Consider the following 13,819-nt stretch of genomic DNA (forward strand, 5'->3'; position numbering starts at 1 on the left):
CAGATTTTCTTATTCGTTGCTTTGGTTAAACTTATACCTGATTGTATTCTAAACAGTTTCAGTCAGTTAAGCAGGATTAACTATCAGCACAATCACATATGAATTATGACTCTATTGTTAACTCTTAATGTCTTTTATCAGGATGGAGTTCTGGCACATTTCTTATCTTCCAACATTCCTGCAGCCACACACACACTAATCTCTCAAAGCTGAGTCTACACACACAACATCTACACATTTAAATCATGTCAATCATTCAACATATTCATTAAACTTCTGATTCAGAATGAAGATGATTTACTAACAGCACTTCATATCATTGTAAACACAACAGCCTAAATGTTAAAACCTTTTTATTTCTCTCAGAGCCAATAAGAGGTGAGGGGGGGACTTCTGTCTCTCTCTGTCCCACCTCTCTCAACAAGGGTCATTAAATTCATCCCACTTTCATCATTCATTAAAAACAGATTTATGCTGACTATGTGATGTAATGCAAGAACAGTAGAGGTGAATGGATGGATAATACAATAATAAAATGTCATATAATAACTGCAGCTGTCAGCAGGCGCAGAGCAGCTGAACTAGAACAGCAGTCGTACATTTATTTACAAACCCCACGTGTACAGGGCAGGATGTGCAATGGTCCAGGGGAAAAGGGACAAAGTCCAACACTCGCTCCACTCACTCGCTCCTCTCGTATTTGTTTTCAGCACACTCACTCTCACTCCACTCCATGCCACCAGGGAAACAGATCGGGGTCACGAGTGTGAGAACCTGAGCACAAGAGAACTGCGGTGAGCATAAACAGAGTAATCACACGACAAACGGGGTTTATCGCGGCTGTACTGACGAGAGTAAGTCCACCACCCAGCAAAGAAGCCTTCTGAGCCTCAGCTTAAATAGCCCAGGAGTCCAGGTCATCAGGTAGATTCACGGCAGGTGCGTGGGCCAAGGGTGGAGCCCAGCTGAGCTCCACCCAGGCAGACAGGTGAGAGACAGGAGAGAGAGACATATAACCATAGTATGCTAATAGCAGATTCTTTTGTCAGGTTTAAAGTGAGATCCTGCTTTAAGGGCAGCTTCATCTGCTGGTAATGACAGATGTTTCTAGTATATCAGGCTTGGCCAACATTACAGGGACTTACTTGCAGAGACCCACGAGCTCCAAACTTGCTGCTTTATGATTGGTGCAGATGCTCTAAGAAACTATTAACCAATATGTTAATAGAATGTCAAACATAATGTCAGTATTATCTTTTAATTATATAGGTTTACTTATGGTAGAGTGCTGCATGTAATCATTTGTGTTTAGAAGTATGTAGTTGATAGTATCCTGAAGGAATGTCTCATCCTAGGAAGCTTGTGTATTCCAGAGTGTTCTGGTTTTCACACCCACATCCTGGGAGAGGTCGTACCTTCTTTTATTGTTTTATGGTAGGATAAAAGTATCTATGTCTGTTTTACTCTTAAGTGCATTTTGTTTAGATGAACTGCTGGACTTCCAGGCCAGTAGGGTTAGGAAGTCATTTTATGGAAACACATACACACACATACACACACCTAAACATCCACATTCCAATGTAAGGAACAAACACCCACTGATGTATAAATAAAGGCCAGGGCAGTTTCAGAGCGCGTGTCACAGAGCCATCACTCTCACTGTGGATGCTCTGTGCTGCCCTTGTATGCAAGTAAAACTGTGTTTCTCCTCTCTGATTCTCAACTGAAGAAGTGTTTAAGAATAATTCTCCTGACATTTGTTTTGGTCCTCCGAGCCGGATCAGAAACATCAGAACTGTTATCTGTGACTCTGTTCCAGGATCTGGCGGACTGAGTCCTGACGCCGTGGGAAGCCAGCACCGAAGTCTGTGCACAGCCCTCTTAGACGAGGCCGGAAAGTCCCGGACCGTAAATTCGGATTTGGGCCGGTGTTCCTGGTCTGTTCCACGGCAGTGGGATTCAGTCTGACGATCCGAACCACCAGTGAGTCGTCTGAGGGTGAGAAACACTATTTTGATATATAAGACGGCCGCAGAGATTTAATAAAACAAATTAAAATAGGTTAAGGTTCGCCGAAAGGAACTGAATTAGACTTAGGTTTGAGAGGTAGCCGTAATTACTTCGTAACAAATTAAAATAGGTTAAGGTTCGCCGTAAGGAACTGAATTAGACTTAGGTTTGAGAGGTAGCCGTAATTACTTCGTAACAAATTAAAATAGGTTAAGGTTCGCCGTAAGGAACTGAATTAGACTTAGGTTTGAGAGGTAGCCGTAATTACTTCGTAACAAATTGTAAAAGCGCGCAAATGTATATGTGTGTATGTGTCTGGAAGTAAGTTGATTTTACAGCATAATAAACTGCTGAACTACTTCCATTTTTGTGTATCCTGCAAAAGCTCAAGTACTGGCGACAAAGGAGAAAGGTTGAGTTTTATCTCATAAAACTGACACCGCTCCGTGAAATAGCGCGGAGTAGAAGGCCGTGTCAGCCACCACCCTGAGTCAAGCGTGCCAGAGAAGGCTTTTGCAGTTCTGTGAAAATGGGGAATCAGCCCACCAATCTCACTGCTGACGAGCAGTGGCTAGAAAAGAAATGTCCAGGCGCCGGACAAATTAGTGCTTGTAGATGGAGAAATCCTAAGAAAATAAAAAGCCCCACGTGGGAAGGGAAATGTAATCCCTCAGCTGTTACCCAACTGAGAGATACCTTGAAACAAGAAATTACATTAACGAAAGACCCAAAGAAAAAATTAAAACGTAAAAGAGAATATAGACTTTTCCAAGTATGGGAAAACGAAGCTGAAAAGAGAGCTGAAAACAAAAAAAAGAAAGAGGAAAAGAAAAAACAATTAGCAGCAGCTTTAATAACCCCTGATGATGAAACTACAAAGCAGGCATGTACTGGACAAAGACCTCCACTGACAGACCCACATAACTCTCTTTCAAACCCCTCTGTTAAATCTTCCACACTAGCTGCAGAAGAAGTAACCAGCGCCACACCAAAATCGCGTTTGAAACGATCTCCCATATGGACAAGAGCACTGAAAATTAAATTTGACAATGCATATGAGGAAGCACAAACAATGTTAACACAGCATGAGAAAAAATTTCATCCAGGACATGATTGTGGCTCTGTAGAAGAGTGCAATGGTTGTGGTTCACACCCAGACCCACTACCACCATCCACACTGGCATGTCCATTAGTTGAAGTAGCAAACCCTAGATATGGCACACTCCTAGGTGAAGGTCAGGGAGCAAACAGGGATGACAGACCCACAATCTTTGTTTACCGCCCGTGGACACACAAAGACAGACAAAATGTAATAAAAGGCATTCCACTAATACAGGAAGGATACGAACCCTGGCACGCTGCCATGCGTGAAGTAATTACCCAGTGGCATTTAAATGGTCACGAGGTAACGCAGTTATTCCAGGACTGCCTAGGGCTGTCCTGGGGGAGAATTAAGGGAGACTTTACCGGCTCCCTACTAAATGGTAGAGCGTTTCCCCCTGGTCATGCTGACCTCCAAGCAGCATTAGTACCTGTGTTTGATAGGGCCCGTCAACAATTAGCACCAAGAGCCAACTATGGTAAAATAGGGCAAGTTAAACAGAGTGACACAGAAAATCCACATGAATATATGGACAGGCTGAGACCAGTTTTCAGACAGAACTCAGGTCTAACTTATGCTGATGACCCACAATCATCATACCAGCAACAATTTAAACATGCTTTTATTAAAGGATTACTGCCAAGCATTAGGTCTCATGTAGAAAAATATTGGGTGACACAAGATACAGGTACAGTAGATGAGGCGCTTCAATATGCTAATCATGCTCAGACAGTAGTAAAAAACAAAGAGAAGGCCTCAGTTTTTGCCCTGGACACTGACACTGCTTTTACAGCTTTTAGTGGGGGCTATAGGGGAGGTTTCAGAGGTCAAAGGAGAGGGAGAGGAATGCTTAGAGGAGGAGCAAGAGGCAGAGGAAGATACAGACACACATACGCTGCAGATGGTGACTCTAGTACTGCATGCTGGAAATGTGGGAAAGAAGGTCACTTTGCACGCTATTGTAAGACACAGAGAACACTTGACACAGAATGACTAACCGCAACCACTCAGCCAGATGACAGGGAGAACCAGACAGATGAAAGAGAAGTAAAAACATTAAAAAACAAACAAGACAATTCAGAACAGGATGAAGCTGAAGTATACAATGTTCATCAGCTAGTAAGTTTACTGGACGGAAAGCCAACACTTATGGTCTATGTAAATGGCAAACAGCTACAAATGTTGTGTGATACAGGAGCTTGTAAAACAGTACTTAAGACTGAACCCCCCCGAACAACCTATTCAAGTGAAGTGATAATTGTAAAAACAGCGTGAGGGCACGTAAAAACCCAGCCATTAACAATGCCACTGACATTTTTGCATAAACTTAGCCAACGCTCCTGTTACATGCCATGTATAGTAGACCCAACCTGCCCAGTAAACTTATTAGGAAGGGACGCAATGACAAAACTAGGGATAGGAGTGGTTCCCACAGACACAGGCATGATAGCAGAAATAATGTTAGCAGAAGAAGACCCCTATCAAAGGGTAGGAAAAGGAGAACCAAACTACTACTGGTCATTAGATTTACCACCACTTACACAGCTCGGAGAAGCAGCTGAAAAACATCTTCCTTCAAGTGCCGAAAAGATGAAGCCTACTGAGTATCACAACACTCTGCGCTATAAACAAACCTCAGGCCCAGACCCTCTGTATGATAAACAGGTCCACAGTCTAAAGAGCCCATATCTGACTTTGCAACACTTATATGTTACAAAAAGCGGAAATGCCGTATGTTCAGTGATCCAACCAGATCCAGTAGAAAAACTAAACAGGATCGCAAAACCCCATGTGTCAGTTGCAAAATCAACAGGTACACAATGGCACCAATTAGGCGACATCCTGCAAAAGGTAGAAAAAGATAAATACACACCTACAGAGGAAGAGGGTTGGGCGCAGGGTAAAAGAACAGGGTGCATGAGATACACACTTGGTTGGGTGATAAGAACTACACCCAATGCTCATCTGCACGACAGCACACAAGAATGAGGAACTCTCTCGCTGGAAGAAGAGCCAGCACTTAAAAGTTTACCTTCTACATTGTGGTCGAATGGCCCAACTGATGTGGGATTAATAAAAAATGCTGACTCAGTTACAGTACAGACTGTTTCATCCCACAGGCCCATTAGACCACAATACCCCTTATCTAAGGAAGCAACAGAAGGGATTAAGCCAGTGATACAGGATATGGAGAAAGCATGAATTTTAATGAAAACCAAGTCTGCTACCTGCAATACTCCAATCTTCCCAGTAAAGAAAGCTAATACTGGAAAGTATCGTTTGGTACATGATCTGCGAGCAATAAATGAAATTACTGAACTGATACCTCCAGTAGTAGCAAATCCTCACACTATATTGAATCAAGTCACTCCAAAAGAACAATGGTTCTCAGTGATAGATTTATCAAATGCCTTTTTCTCGGTGCCTTTACATCCTGATTCACAATATTTGTTCGGCTTCACGTTTGAGGGACAGAGATACACCTATAGTAGGTTACCTCAGGGATTTCAAAACAGTCCCACTCTCTATGCTGAAGCTTTAAGGAAATCAATGATGTCCTGCCTCCTGCCAGCAGCAGGACAGTTTCTACTTTACGTAGATGACATTTTAGTGACTGGCCACACAGAGGAAGGGTGTAAACAAAATACTATGTCTGTGTTACGTCACTTGGCTGAGCAGGGCCATAAAGTGTCTCTGAGTAAACTCCAATTGTGGAGACCTGAAGTAACATACTTAGGGCACACCCTCTCAGGCGCAGGAAGGAAACTATTAGACAAAAGAAAAGAAGCTATACAAAATGCACCACAGCCACAAACTAAGCAACAGATGATGAGTTTTCTCGGGTTGTGCAATTATTGCAGGGCGTGGATTCCCGAATACTGGGCACAGGTGCAACCGCTGCAAAACCTAATTTATGGAAAAGATCTTGCATTAAAAGATAAAATACAGTGGACCCCAGAGGCAGAAAGAGCTTTTACTAAACTAAAAATCATGCTCCAAACTAACGTTGTGCTTGCATTACCAGATTATGACAAACCATTCTATTTAAATGTAGACGGAACACAGGGATACATGAAAGCAGTATTGACACAATCATTTGGAGAAAAACAAAGGCCACTAGCTTTCTATTCCAGCAAACTTGATTCAGTGGCCTCAGGAATGCCCACCTGTGTACAAGCATGTGCAGCAGCTGCAGAGGCAGTGCAAAAATCTGCTGACATAGTTTTAGGACATACTCTGATTGTTAGAGTACCACATGCAGTAACTTCTATACTGCTCCAGGCACGTTTGCCTTTTTTGACACATGCTAGACAACTCTCCTATGTCGGCATACTGCTTTCACAGTCCCACATCAACATAGTGAGATGTGGACTTCTAAATCCCAGTACATTGTTGCCAACACCCATGGAGGGAAAAACACATTGCTGCATGGAAAAATTAGAGGAGGAAACTAAACCACGTGCTGATATTTACAGTACACCGCAAGGAGATTTCACTGACATCTTTGTTGACGGTTCAGCATCAAAAAATGCACAAGGGCGTAACTGTGTAGGATATGCAGTAACCACGACAGATACTATAGTGGAAGCAAAAGCCTTGCCACACACATATTCAGCTCAGAGTGCAGAACTCACTGCTGTGATCAGAGCATGTGAAATATATAAAGGACAGGACATTAATATCCACACAGACAGCCAGTATGTATTTGCAGCAGTTCACCATTTTGCAAAAATTTGGGATAACAGAGGAATGGTGACCTCCTCGGGAACTCCAGTTCAACATGCAGATTTGCTGAAGCAACTGTTACAATCAGTACAGCTGCCGCGACATTTAGCAATTTGTAAATGTGCAGCACATCAGACGGATGATTCTGAAGTTACGAAGGGAAACAATTTTGCTGACAAAGCTGCAAAAAAAGCAGCCATAGCAACCACAGTCTTACTAACGACTCATGTAAATCATACCATCCCACTGTCTGTACTGCAGGATGAACAAAAAGCGGCACCATCGAAAGAACAAAGCAATGGCTAAAACACGGAGCAGTACTAGACGCTGATGACTTAATGAAAATAGCAGGAAAACCCATTCTTCCCAAATCATTACACAAAACAGCCGCTCTAGTGAGCCATGGTTTAAGTCATGTCTCCACCGGAGGCATGATCTCTATAATCGATCAACAATTTTATACTGTAAATTTTGAAACTTCAGCAAAAGAATATGTGAGAACATGTATGACCTGTCAAAAACACAATTCCCAAGGTAACTTACGACCGAAAAGAGGACATTTTCCTACACCACCTCACCCGTTTCATACAATTCACATGGATTTCATTGAATTGAATGAATGTCAGGGCTCGAAATACGCTCTGGTTATTGTAGATGTTTTCTCAAAATGGCCTGAAATCTACCCGGTGAAAAAAGCATCATACATGGGCGACCTTTTCCATTGCCAGTTACTAGTGAGCCACTAGATAAATCAATCCGTGAAACCACTCTGGCAGATTGGATGACTCAATTGTTGACTAACAGAGAAGTTGTTTTAAACAATAAACTGCCGCAAGACTCTTTTTCACCTATTTCTTGCAGGTTGAAGCCAGGTGATTGGATCCTTGTCCGAGTACTTCAAAGGAAAAATTGGAGCTCGGCACGCTGGGAGGGTCCATACCAAGTGCTTCTGACCACTCCAACTGCCTGCAAAATAGCAGAGAGGCCCTCCTGGATACATCAGAGCCACTGCAAAAAGCTTGAGGTCCCAGAGGTTTCCACTTCCTCCACAGAAGTCAACCAGTAAAGGAAAGTTTCACCCTCGCTTGGTTGCTCCGGTGGTGAGGGGGGAGTGCTGATTGGGCCCCTTTTAAGGTAAGCTCGCACTTCAACCTCCAGCCTCAGATCAACTCTAGGGCAGCCAAGTGCAAGGTGTGACGGACCTGTGTCAGCCATGGGAAGGTGGTCCCTCCTGGTTACCTTGACTACGACACTCACTCTTATAGGATCCCAGCTGACGTCGACAACAGCTGAGCCACGAGGCAGACAGAAAAGATGGACGCATGATAACTCCCACCTAAGAGACATGACGCAAGATCACATCCACCCATGGATGAACAATGCCTGGTACCGCTACATCCACGACAGGATTAAGGCAGAATCAGCAAATACAGACTGCTATGTCTGTTCTCACATGCCCAGCACGTCGACACACCCCACACTATATGGTGAATATATGAACAAGACTCAAGCAAAGTGTGCAGCCAGCTTTGCTGGCATTGGATTCCAACACAGTCGAATCATCACTAACGATACAATTCCATATGCTGTTGGACTTAATAATGGTGCATGTGATCAACTCTTCTGGATCGATTTTAATGTAACAAACCGGAATGTATCCATCCACTTCCCAGTGTTCCTGGACCAACTCCAGGGGAAGAATCACTCCATGTGTTATCAACAAGAGAAAGGCAACAGATCCCTTGGAAACACCACAAACTGTGGCCAAACTGTAATCCACGAAGAAGGCACCCCTGTGAATATGAGTGGACCTTCTAACGGCACGTACTGGGTGCAAGGAATGGCCTGGTTATGTGGACAACGGGCATATTTCATACTGCCCCCAGGCTGGACAGGAACATGTGCTCCTATATTCCTGTCAGACCACACTTTCAGGATGACCGCAGTAAACACCACTTCTACAGCACGGCGGAAAGGAAGATCAACTTTCCCTAAACTTCAATCACATGATCCGATATGGGGAAGTGACTTACCCGAGGAATTCAAATTATGGACTACTGGACAAAAAGTACTCCATTCATTATTCCCTTGGGTGGGAACTGGAAAAAACATGCTGAGGATCGAAACTCTGGACTACCGTTTTGGACTCTTCTTGAACGCTTCATGTAAGATCAACGAACAGCAGAATCAGGAAATTGATGCATTACGGATTGCAGTGATGCAACATCAGGTAGCTCTAGACATGATATTAGCGGAGAAAGGGGGACTTTGTGTCCTTTTTAATAACACCTGTTGCACATATATAACAGACAATGTACACTCATCAAACATGACTGATGCTTTGAATGCTTTGAGAGAGATCCAGCAGGCTCATAATCAGGATTATGTAAATGATACAAGTAACTGGTTTTCTTGGCTTTACACAGGCTCCTGGTTACAGGTGCTAAGAAGACTCCTCATCGGAGTTGGAGTATTTTTATTTTTATTTTGTGTCTTTGTAACATGTATCCTGCCATGTCTGAAACTCATGATTAACCGTATAATATTTTCCACTGTTACTGCATACATAGCTGTGACAAATGATGATAATGACTCCGACCTGTTGGAACGTGAAGACTTTGTGTGATTAATGACGATGTGACAGAAAATGTTCAACAAGATGTTACATACTGATATCTCACTTAAAAGTTAAACTGACAACAGGGGGGAATGTTAATAGAATGTCAAACATAATGTCAGTATTATCTTTTAATTATATAGGTTTACTTATGGTAGAGTGCTGCATGTAATCATTTGTGTTTAGAAGTATGTAGTTGATAGTATCCTGAAGGAATGTCTCATCCTAGGAAGCTTGTGTATTCCAGAGTGTTCTGGTTTTCACACCCACATCCTGGGAGAGGTCGTACCTTCTTTTATTGTTTTATGGTAGGATAAAAGTATCTATGTCTGTTTTACTCTTAAGTGCATTTTGTTTAGATGAACTGCTGGACTTCCAGGCCAGTAGGGTTAGGAAGTCATTTTATGGAAACACATACACACACATACACACACCTAAACATCCACATTCCAATGTAAGGAACAAACACCCACTGATGTATAAATAAAGGCCAGGGCAGTTTCAGAGCGCGTGTCACAGAGCCATCACTCTCACTGTGGATGCTCTGTGCTGCCCTTGTATGCAAGTAAAACTGTGTTTCTCCTCTCTGATTCTCAACTGAAGAAGTGTTTAAGAATAATTCTCCTGACACAATAAGAACCACGGGGTCAGGGGTCACTACAAGAACTTATCAGCCACCAACTTGTATATATAACTTTACTCACACTTGTAAAACTCTGTAAGTAGAATTCAATGGGGCAGAGTGACCTGAGCACAGGCCCACTCTGTGACACTCAGAGCTTTGTGGAGATCATCTGCAGGTGCACGTACTGGGAGTACTGGACACAGTGCATGTACAGCCAGCTTGCAGCCACATTGCCACCACTTTAGGACAATGTTTACAGTAGACTGAGCCACACTGACTTTGAGCAGTCATTGTGCTGCTGCATGGCTGATGGCACTGCAGCTGTCAGGGACAACAAGAACCACTCAACTACCTCAGCCAAGCCAAGACTGTGCTGATGTTGTGACCTGAGACCAAGACACTAACCCAGGATGGTGCTATGATGGTGTGAGAGTGGGTGGATGAGCCCATCCCACCTTAAATATGGATCATATAAATATCTGTAATGCAACACATGTTTTATGCAACATGAACATATTTCCCGCTGTTTCATGTTGTGTTTCCAAGATTTCAGTTCACTGTAACTTTCATTTGTATTTCCTTCAGTCTGTTAATCTTGGAGCTGTGTGCAGCTTCTTATTACCAGGGGAGAATATGTAACAGTCTGTAGATGTGATGACACTATGGAGCGGATCTCCTGTCTAGTTCTGCACAGAAAGCTGATGTCACTGCAGCTGCTAATATGTGCTGCAGCCAAGCCTACATGAGAGGGCTGTGCTGTGGAACAGGGTGGTGCAGGTGGTGTTATCTACATTCGAACATTAGACAACAGTCACATGAAGACCATTGATGTTGTTAGCTAAAGACCTACAATAAGAGAAAGAGAGCAGCAGCACTAGTGCAGCAACAGCAGCTCATGTTATAAAAACACTGATCAATGATTTGACTGTAACTGCTCCAACTGTCTGTGTCAGTGATGCTGTTGGAGATGTTTCAGTAACACTGACTGAGACTGAAATGGTTTAACACTGGTTTCATGTTCAGAGAGATTTGAGTGTTAAATGTCACATATTTCTGATATATGTATAACACATAATCATGCTCTGTTACACAAATTCATATGTGACTGTTACTGTATCATATTCAGTCCTCGTCTCACACTCAGGTGTTCATCGCAGTCACAGACGTGTCTGTAGTTGTTGTGTACCTTTCATTACATAATTACCACCAAAGAACAGCTCACTTCCAGATGTTAGCTGCCAAAAGATTTTGTCAAATGTTTATTATCAACTTATTTTTTATTGTTCAACCTAAATATCACCTGCTTTAAAGCAGCCTGGTTGTCTAGCAGTACTAGTTTGTGTCACTAGATGGCAGTGTAGGCTTTGGTGTGTGTTTGATCACTTTGTGTCTGTTTCTGGTGTGATCACAGCTGAGACGTGTTTGGTTCTGTGGGCCTTTCAGTTTCATCTAAAACCTCCTGAAAGTCTGAATAATCGTCACCTTCGCTGAGATCAGACAAAAGCACTAACTTATGGGCTCAAAATGTGGTCATAAATATTTTGTACTTGTAAATCAGTTTTGTACTTGTAAATCAGGATTTGTATGTGTAAAAAAGATTTGTGTGTGCGTAAAAAAGATTTGTATGTGTAAAAAAGATTTGTGTGTGCGTAAAAAAGATTTGTATGTGTAAAAAAGATTTGTGTGTGCGTAAAAAAGATTTGTATGTGTAAAAAAGATTTGTGTGTGCGTAAAAAACATTTGTATGTGTAAAAAGAATTTGTGTGTGCGTAAAAAAGATTTGTGTGTGGACTTAGACAAAAAAAACCCTGCAAGTTACAACTACGAATTTTGACCCTATTTTTCTTCCTTTCATCTGATTGGTCAATGTCATGTCAATCACAAATGTAACAATCCAATCAGAGAACAGATGGGTTTGGCTGTCGGAGGGTCACTTTTTTGAACTGCAGGTCCTTGAAGGGTGATACAGTTTGAAGCTGGAGGATCTCTATAAAAATATCCGATAGCAGCTAGGTCCCCTAACTTTCAGCAGCTGTTGAAAGGATAAAGTTGTGGTATGTCAGTGGTTAGAAATACCATTATTACTTTAGGATTAGTTTAACACAAAGTCAGGGCTGACCCGGGACCATTGCTGTGAGTGACAGTGCGCAGCATAAAAGTCATTTCACATCGGACGCAGGATGTGCTGCTAATGCTAACTAAAAGCTAAGGATCCAGAGTTTGTTGCGCTGGCTGCTGAGCTCTGTGGGTTTTTGCAGCAGCTCTACCTGTACTAGATGCACCTGCTCTTTGTCGTTTCTATCTCTGACTTTATGTCCTCTACAAGAGTTTCTGTTTATTTTGCTAGTTTTTCAAATGTTCAATAAAAACATGTATGCTAATTCATAACGAAGAAAGCTTTGTAATGAAGACTGTCATTTCCAAAACACTGCCCCCCCCCCGGTTCGCAGCGCTGTTGAAAAGCCTGTGGAAGTACCTGTATTAAGCACGTAGACCTGTGACACAAAAATCTAAAATCACCAAACTCAGACGACCACAGACTGTTTTCCTTCTAGCATGTAAAAGGGCATTTATTCCCTTCAAGGACCTGAAGCTCCACAAAGCACCCCTCCGACAGCCAAACCCATCTGTTCTCTGATTGGATTGTTACATTTGTGATTGACATGACATTGACCAATCAGATGAAAGGAAGAAAAATAGGGTCAAAATTCGTAGTTGTAACTTGCAGGGGTTTTTTTTGTCTAAGTCCACACACAAATCTTTTTTACGCACACACAAATTCTTTTTACACACACAAATCTTTTTTACACATACAAATCTTTTTTACGCACACACAAATCTTTTTTACACATACAAATCTTTTTTACGCACACACAAATCTTTTTTACACATACAAATCTTTTTTACGCACACACAAATCTTTTTTACACATACAAATCCTGATTTACAAGTACAAAACTGATTTACAAGTACAAAATATTTATGACCACATTTTGAGCCCATACTAACTAACAATAACGACTAGTAAGTGCCTCAGTTACCAGAAATTACAGTCAGAGATAAGTATTTATGAAACCTCAGAGAAATCAAACTTCATAACATTTATAGAACCAGAATTATCCTGTATGTTAATCATCTGAAACATTATTATTATCTAAATACTTCATTAATCATTTTATAAGTAATAAACCTATAACTTACAACCATAACAGCTCCTAAATAACTGCTCTGTCTGTGATGTAATACTTTAGACATATAAACTGCTGTCACTGATGATGTTCTGAACTTATTGATCCAGATCTTTGAAATCTGTCTTAATGTAACTGGCGTGTTCCTACGTTGTGTCTGACAATGAAAGGTCAAAGAAACAAAGAGCCCCAAGTCATTAACTTGCTCGCTCCAGCTGCTACAACCAAATGCAAACAGTAGGGAAGAGGCTTAGCTCCACCCACCACAACTTCCAAGCTAGCAAGAATGATCTATTCATGCTAGCATAGACTGTGCCTGTAACACATCTGTGGCACACACGTACTACACATTTACAGCATCTAGCAAAGACACAATGATTGACCTAAAAACACAATCAGAAACATCAGGGTGGCTAAATATACATTATATGTGTGTTGTACAGTGTTGGGAAAGAAATGACACCGACCTCTACCACAGGGGAATTGTAGAAAAGGGGAGGGGCCAAAGGGGTACCCCAAAATTTACAGGGTTGCACCAAAGAAGAAGAAGA

The sequence above is a fragment of the Pelmatolapia mariae genome, linkage group LG15, assembly GCF_036321145.2.
Source record: "Pelmatolapia mariae isolate MD_Pm_ZW linkage group LG15, Pm_UMD_F_2, whole genome shotgun sequence".
NCBI lineage: Eukaryota > Metazoa > Chordata > Actinopteri > Cichliformes > Cichlidae > Pelmatolapia > Pelmatolapia mariae.